The 9,108-nt window shown below is 40.4% G+C and overlaps 1 non-coding gene across 1 annotated transcript; it reads right to left on the reverse strand.

Annotated features, from left to right (window-relative positions):
* Positions 1 to 6,695: 6,695 nt before the first annotated feature.
* Positions 6,696 to 6,815, reverse strand: LOC138140729 (5S ribosomal RNA). The gene has a single exon (XR_011162726.1). It is a non-coding gene; the product is annotated as a 5S ribosomal RNA (ribosomal RNA).
* Between the last annotated feature and the right edge of the window lie 2,293 nt (positions 6,816 to 9,108).

Below are 9,108 nucleotides of genomic sequence, written 5' to 3' on the forward strand. Positions count from 1 at the left end.
AGTCCTGAAAGTGTTCTTGGAAAATGTCATCCGAGATGCCGTCACCTACACGGAACACGCCAAACGTAAAACCGTGACAGCGATGGACGTCGTCTACGCTTTGAAACGTCAAGGACGCACCCTCTACGGTTTCGGAGGTTAATTTCCTGGCGCTCTTCACCGTTCGAGAAAACCAGAATAAAATACGAAATACAAAATCGGTTCTTTTCAGAACCACAAAATAAAAATAAGAGGAAAAAAAAGAAACATGATGTTCTTTCGAGAAACAACGGACAATTATTACTAACTGACTACCTGATAAATGTACCAAGATCGTAAACACCCCTTGCTTTCCTTTTGGCATTGCAGTCGTAAATGATAATAATACAAAAAGAAAAGATGCATCGGTCATTTTACGAAAAAAAAAAGCTATAGTGGCCCTGAGAAGGGCCGATATTTTGAGTTTTCGCCACGGAGATGGATCGATCGTTCGTTTAAGGTTTCTTCTCGGTTTTTTTGGGTAAAAGTACGGCCTGAATGTTGGGTAAGACACCGCCTTGGGCGATCGTAACTCCGGACAGGAGTTTGTTCAATTCCTCGTCGTTTCTGATGGCCAGCTGCAGATGACGCGGTATAATACGTGTCTTCTTGTTGTCACGGGCAGCGTTTCCTGCCAATTCTAGAACTTCGGCGGCTAAGTACTCCATGACGGCGGCCAAATAGACGGGAGCTCCTGCACCGACGCGTTCCGCGTAATTTCCTTTTCTGAGAAGACGATGTATCCTACCCACCGGAAACTGGAGACCGGCACGGCTCGAACGGGATTTCGCTTTTCCCTTCACTTTACCTCCTTTACCGCGACCTGACATTTTAAGTTCGTTCGTTAGACACCACGAGAAGTAATAAAACTGACGGACGGGACTCGTCGATTGTAAAAGCTGGTAGCTGTGCTTCGAATTTATAGCCTCCGTGATAGGAGAATAGGACGTGACGATTGGTGGGAGCCCGTTTTCAGGTGGGGTTCTGGTGAACACACTACCTATCAGAAAGGTGGTGGTGCAAAGTTAACGCACGCACACGAGTCAGAGCAGTTCGCGAGTTTGTTGAATCGAATTGAATTGAAAAATGCCGCCGAAGACAAGTGGTAAGGCAGCCAAGAAGGCCGGGAAAGCTCAGAAGAACATTTCCAAGAGCGACAAAAAAAAGAAGCGCAGGAGGAAGGAGAGCTATGCCATCTACATCTACAAGGTGTTGAAACAAGTCCATCCCGACACCGGTATCTCTAGTAAGGCTATGAGCATAATGAACAGTTTCGTGAACGACATCTTCGAACGTATCGCCGCTGAAGCTTCCCGTCTGGCACACTACAACAAACGTTCGACGATCACCAGCAGAGAAATTCAAACTGCCGTGCATCTGTTGTTGCCCGGTGAGTTGGCCAAGCACGCCGTCTCCGAAGGTACCAAAGCCGTCACCAAGTACACCAGTTCGAAATAGATGTTTTTCGTTTTCGACACATTTATAAACGGTTCTTTTCAGAACCACAAAAACTCTCGAACAAAAAAGAAAAAGACGTGAAACAGCGATTTTTAATTAACTTTTATTATGTCATTATTATTATTATTAGGTTTCATGCATTATCGGTATTTTGCACCCATGCCTATCCAACTTGTAGTTATGTGGTTATTGTATTCGAAATAATTTAGTTGATTGAGGTTATGTTATGAATAAATTTCTATTTTGCCAGAATACAACTCTTCGGAAGAAGAAATCAAATAAACAATCGTACATCTGCTGAACAACCTAGTTGATGGTTGATGGATTTGCATTACCCAGCATATAGCCTAAATGTTCATCTTTAGTGAAATTAAAATTACTTAGCTTTTTTAAGAAAGAAAAAATTAGAACGAATTCTCATCGAAAAAACCGCGATTCCTACAAATGATACAGATGGTTTTGTAGTCGCGTATGTTATTGAATACAATGAGCCGACATTTTTCCGACTCTTTGTTTCATCGAAAACGTTGTTGACATTAGCAAGGAACGTTAAGGATTCCCTGAAACAGACAATTTCACTGTTTTGGAATAGCAGTATGTGCAAATGAGAGGACAGAAGACTTTGAAAAAAGGAGTGAACAAAACTGTACTTTAGTACAGAATGTTATGTTTATTTTAATTTCAATTGTTCCTGTTTTAATGAGATTTTTTATGTTCCTAAATCATTTTCTATTTTTTTTTTCATTAGAGAAGAGTTATTGTCGAGTTATTATCTCTACCTAGCATAAAAATTAAAATACTTTGCAACATTACGTTATTATACATTGCATATCTGACATAAAATACTTGCAAAAATTACTTAGCTAATTAATATTACGCATGACAACTCACATTATTTACTTTGCAAAACATTATAGAATACATAACAGATAATTGTGACCCTGTGTATTGTTCATTGGAATTAAAATAAAAAAAACGTGATTTCGTCAATCGCCGTTATTTGCGACTTCAGGCAACTGTCGCTAAGAGCTATTTTTGTTTCTCCGTTCAATTTCCCGATAAAATCGTCGACTTAGTTATTAACTAAGTTCTTCAGTTAGGTGGTATCAACAATACCACAATAGCCATGTTGCCGGAGTTTTTTGATAAAAGACTTGCTAGTTGGAATACAGAAAATATTTACCAAACACCTATTCACGATAATAAACCGGGGCACTATTGTGGGTTTTCGGTTGGTTTTATATTATATTAGGTACTCACCCTTCGTAACGTGTCTCCACGAAAAAACGTCACTTTCACACTAACCACCTTTCGTTTTAACTCTCGCGACGATAACTGAAATGTTGACGCGCGCCGGACAGATTCACGGACATACAACCACCCACCCACCCCGCGCCCCGGTTTCCGTCTGGACTGGTTCTGTCGTCCGAGTGAGTGCCAAAAATTAGCGTTCGTCTATTAAATGATTGTCGGATGATGATTATTGACGGACACTTTTATCGCACCCGATCACACTTTAGTTACTACCTACGTTTAGTATCGACGACGCATCGTTTCGATTATTGAAATTCGAATTGAATTTTTTTTTTTTCTAGTTTTCGACGTAGATTCGCGTGACACAAATATTATGAGCCTTTTTGGATCGATTTCGTGTGCATCACGCCATTTCTACGGGCGAACGTGAATGTGTGATGTTGACGTGATGGAAGCAACGTTTAGGCAATCCGCATTACGTATTACTATCAATTATATTTTAAACGAATGAAAACTTCAATTCAGAAGTGTGATAATCCCGATCCATTCAAGTTTTGTTAATTTTAGATTAAAAATGCGTGAGTATTGTACTATTGCTAACGATGCCAAAACATCGCATATTCAATGTAAAAAGAACAAGAGCAACGGGCCATTAAGTTAATTTAAAAATAACTCGTACCGGATAAGTCGAATACGTATCCAGGGAAAATTTATTAATTTTAAAATTGACCGGCGGAAACAGGTTCTCGCCTCCCACCACTTTTGTGTAGCGGCCGCCAAATCAATTTTGTTTTTATATAATTGATTCAAAAAATTGAAATTCACGCATAGTTATCTGTGCCTGAAGTGGGTCATTTTCATTGCATTGTTAGTAAGATCGAAACCATAGAAACCATACAAAACGCATACGACTATTTCTGTTTTTCATTTCACGCACTGTTTTTTATTAGTTACCTAGCAACATGGTCACTGCATTGAAACTTCAGAGTTCCTTCAAAAATTTGAATTTTTAATTTCAATTTTTTGAATCAATGATTTAATATAAAAATAACTATTGTGGAAAACAGCAAAAAATAAAATAATACCACTAATTGGCGGCTGGTCAGGATAGACCTAACGTTCGAAATTTAGAAAAATATTTTTTTTATTTTAATACTGTTACTTTTCTAATGAAGTGCGAAATAAGTTGTGCCCCATAGCTATCTTTTTTATTTTTCACTACGACAATTACAAAGTGTTGATATTCACAACTTTTCGTGAGCACTTCGATAGAAATGAACAAGAACGCAGGAAAATTCCACACCGAATATTAATATTCTGTCTTGGCCCATGTTTACTTTTATCTACCGCAAAACAAAATGTTCGGATTTGTCAGGGGTATTCTGATTTAAAAAAAGAAGAACATTTGACGAATATTTTAAGTCTCAAACGTTTGGAAAATAATGCAACAACAATTCATAGACTACAAAAAAGCCTATGATTCAGTACCACATTCATGGTTAATTAAAATTCTTAAAATTTATAAAATTAATATTAAATTAAATCACCTTCTTTATATGGATGACATAAAACTTAACAATAACTGAAAATCAATCAATATGTCGTGGTCATTACGAAAATTTAGAATATATAACTAAAGAAGGAGAAATCATTAAAAATTTAAATAAAGGAGAATTTTATAAATATTTAGGTATTAATCAATCAAATCAAATTAAATCTATTCTTTTGGTGTTATAAAATGGTCCAAAACTAATTTAAAGAATATAAATATTCAAACTAGAGTTCTCTTTACAAAATTTTGTAAACATCACCCCAAATCTGCTGTTGAAAGATTTAATTTACCACGCGAAAATGGTGGTAGGGGTTTTTCAAATCTAGAAATTCTACAACACAATCAAATTGCTTCACTAAAAAATTATTTTCTCAATAGAGCTCGTGATATGACACTATAGCAAATATAAAACAAAAGTCTTTACATGGGAGATATTTTAAAGAGCTGAGGGTTTTATATTTGCAATACAAGATCTTGCACCGTTTTGGCTCACAGCGAATATAAAAAACGTCATGATATATTCGCAAAAATTATACACATGAATTTAGCAGTTAAATTCAATTTATTAAAGGATACACAACCACATTACATTTATAAACCAGAAAGTTGTTTAGAAAATGACAATTACAAATTATATTTTGATCGCACAGTTTTAACTGACATTCACATTCAGCATAACAGACCAGACATTATTATTTTAAATAAACAACAAAAGCAAGCATATCTTTTAGATATAGCTGTTCCAAATTCACACAATATAACACAGACATATAATACAAAAATTAATAAATATATTATTATAATTTCAGCAACAGGAATAGTACCGCAATCTCTTTTTAAAAATTTAAAAATTTTGGACTTAGAGAACACATAAAACACAAAAAAGTCAAAATGTGGAGGCGAGACGCCGGTAATTATGTTGATAAGCACTGCACTACTGCCGCCGGGTGGAGGTGGGATACGAAAAGAAGATGCTCTCACTGCTCTCACTCACAATAAGTTCGGAAAAACCGAATTTTATTATCGTATTTAATTGACGTCACAGTTACTTTGGCGAAACAGGAGCTCGCTTTTCGAAGGCATGATGAAAAAGACAGACGAATCAATTTGATATATAAAACCTAACAGGAACGGCTGGTCCATGAGGTCATTTGGGTAATGACCCCCTAAAAAATAAAGGTTTTACCCAACACCAGCCGCGACTGCAATGTACACAAGACTATGACTGTTACATATTATGTTATTTCAACCAAATCAGAAGTACAATAATTTTGAAAAGTAAGTGCAATGTATACTTCTAAATCTATCTAAATTTATTAATATGTAATTTTTTTCAAAACTATCGATCTTTCTTTGAAACATTTTCAATTCACAATTCACTGTTGGAAGCGCTGTACTTTTTAGTATAAATACGTATACGAAAAATTAAAATAATAGTTGAATTAACACATCGTTAAATGTTACGAGGAACATAGTTTTTTGGATTACACAGCAAAATCTTGGAATTTCAGTCCGATATTACTCCATTGAGTCTTTGGACTCACAAATAAATACCTCGAAAAGCCGACAAACATCTGTCTAGAACTTTTCTAGTAACCAGAGGGTATCGTAAACGACCCGTGTTTAGACCTCTTTCGTGAAAGTGACCGACCGCCGGCGCCGCTCGATTTCGTCATAAATCTCAGCCGTACCCCCCACGATAATTGACAAGTCTGTCATACAGCCCTACCATTTAAAACCTTTATTCTCTTCGTTTTAAAAATAGTTTCGCATGGTTTTTCTCTCTTCTCGTTTTACAATGGTCCAGTGACTAATAAATGAGTGTTGTGTTATGAGTTTGTTCGAGCTCAAAAAAACGTGGTTCGAAATTGTTTAACGTTTAACGAATGGTAAGTTATTCTAGTTTTTATGTTGGTCTTAACGTGTTAGGGGCCAAGAATACAACATTGTCTGTCCATTATAACATAGAACTGATATGTTGAATTCAGATCTCTAATTATTTAAAAACCAAAAAAATAAAGCAGCAGTCAAAGTGGCATGTACGCGTAACCTAATATATATTTTTTTTACATTAAAAGATCGCCGTCTTCCTCGTCGCACTTACGACATTTGCATATGTTATCTTTGTTAAACTCACGGAAGGAATATAATGAACCGGTCACCCGTCCAAGTGCTGACCGCTGCCCGCGTGGCTTACCTTCGGTGATCGAACGACAACCTTTACCGTTTGACGAGTTTTTATTCTGCAATTGTTTACAATTAATCGACAAAAAAAATTGTTTTCTTAATTATCTAGTACTTAAAGCTATGAATCTACATTATACGGGTCTGTGCATGTTTCCGAATACCTGCACGAAAAACAAATCGGTTCGGTGGTTGCTATGGATTTCAAAAAAAAACAAAAAGTGTTGGGGGGCAACGGCACGCGGTGTTCCCAAGCGGTCACCCATCCAAGTACTGACCGCGCCCGACGTTGCTTAACTTCGGTGATCGGACGAGAACCGGTGCTTTTCAACGTGGTATGGCCGTTGCCGTGGTGTTTAGGTGTGATCGTTGGTGTAAAATATATTGCTTTTAACATTCCGATGCACGAATATGAACATCAAAACGCGATGCGTTTCGTTTCCGTATGCACTTACCCTCTGACGACCGACGTCGGACCGAACTAACGGGAAATCCCACAACAACCACCACGTCACGCTCTAACGACAAGAGAGACTACTAGACGGACTGGCGATCTCCCGCGTCGCACATTTTTCGACCGCCGGCGGCGGTGGAAAATCCAGAATTTCACCCCACCTACCGCGCTGCTTGCTCCGACGACGACGAGATTCCCACATTTGGATCGACCGAAATATGTAAGTAATATCAGGAAGTTCCGATTTTCGAGAGGAGACCTGTGTTTCTATTTACCTATCTATAATAATTATCGTTATAATCATCATATCATTATTATTATTATTAACATTATTATTTATTACCATTATTATTATTATTATTATTATTTATCGTCCCTCGGATTCGGCGATCTTCGAAAATCCAAGTTGGACCGTTAGACATTCGAACGCGGTGTGCGTGGCTGACGAGTTGTTATTTTTGGCGTTTTTTCTTCGATCTTCACCCCGACTTCGGACGACGCAGGTCGGACACGAAATTACGAAGAGAGAAAGACGGAAGAAAGGAAGAAAACCTGAAGATCCGTCGAAGAAAATATCGGAAAACTCGTAGGTGCGGCATCGGTCGGACGATGAAGACCGTCTCCTTTCGGATGATCCTCTCGACGGACTTTCGGCCGTCCCGAAGGGTCCGGACGGCAACGGGACCCGTCGTCGACTCGTCCCGTTTCAACTTCCGCCGAAAACGATCGACCTGAACGTCGGAGAGGCGGTTCGCGGCATCCTGTTGTCGGAATTGCCTCGGTTCGAACACCAGGTCCTTTCTGTGCTTCGACCGTTTCGGAAGCGTTTGGCGACGCGAAGATGTCGTAAAATCGAGAAGGTGGCGCGGTATTCCGGGAAGAGATGGACCAATATTTCGGCGAACGAAATATGGATTCCCGGAATCGACGCGTCTACCCCGCACCGCCGACGTAAACCGTCGGTCCCGAATCGAAACCGTGACGACCCGGATTTAGGGCTGGTGGTTGGAGGGGCGTGTACCTGATTCGAAACCCACCGACGTTCCGAGACGAACTTCGCTATCTCCAGGGAAACTTCGGAAACCGAGTTCGGCCAGCTTGATCACACGGTGGCGATGGTGATCGAGGAAAGAGGACGATGCCATCACGCGGGCAACGATTCCGAGGCCTGCAATTTCTTCGACGGCGGACGCGGTGCGCGTTCAGTCTTCCGTCCGCAGTGGCGACTATTTTATAAAGACTTAGAAAATTTTTTTGTTCAATTCTCGTTCACGAGGTGCTCGAAGTGTACGTGTGTGAGCAAGTGTTTTTTCAATAATTATTATTAACTTTTAACGTTTTAACGTGAAAGATGGCCGACGTCGAAAATCAAACAGCATCATCGGTCACCACCGGTTCCGCTGCCACCCCTCAATCCCACGCGAAGAAAGAGAAAAAAGCGAAAAATCCCAGGGCGAAACCGTCCCATCCTCCGACATCCGAGATGGTAAACAACGCCATCAAGGGACTCAAGGAACGCGGAGGATCGTCTCTTCAGGCCATCAAGAAGTTCGTCGCCGCAAATTACAAAGTCGACGCCGAAAAGGTCGCCCCTTTCATCAAGAAATATCTGAAAGGCGCCGTGGCGTCGGGATCTCTGGTTCAGACGAAAGGTAAGGGCGCGTCGGGTTCGTTCAAGCTCGCCTCGTCCACCTCCGGTGGTGCCAAAGTCGCCTCCGCCTCCGACAAGAGGAAACCCGCTTCGTCCGCCGCATCCAAGACGAAAAAATCATCCGCCAAACGTACCGCCGTCGCGACGACTTCCGACAAGGCTTCCTCGAAGACAGCCAAAAAACAAGCCTCCCCCAAAGCGAAGAAGACTGCTGCCGAAAAGAAGAGCGCCGTCGCTGCCTCCGCCGCCGCAGCGAAAGCCAAGAAATCGGCCGCCTCCTCGGCAGAAAAGAAAACTAGAGCCGCCCCGAAACCCCGATCGCCTTCCAAAGCGAAGAAATCTAACAAGGCTGGTCCGACTAAAAAACCCAAAGCACCCAAACCCAAGACAGCCAAAGCCATTCCTGTCAAGGTGAAAAAGGCCGCTTCGCCGAAGAGGAAAAAGTGAGAAACGTGGATGGATACTCGACTCATGTTCGTTCGGCTGTGCCTCGTTCCGACGTCATCATCGTACTACCGGCAACGGGGCACGCACAAA

The sequence above is a fragment of the Tenebrio molitor genome, unplaced genomic scaffold (assembly GCF_963966145.1).
Source record: "Tenebrio molitor unplaced genomic scaffold, icTenMoli1.1 SCAFFOLD_167, whole genome shotgun sequence".
Taxonomy (NCBI): Eukaryota; Metazoa; Arthropoda; class Insecta; order Coleoptera; family Tenebrionidae; genus Tenebrio; species Tenebrio molitor.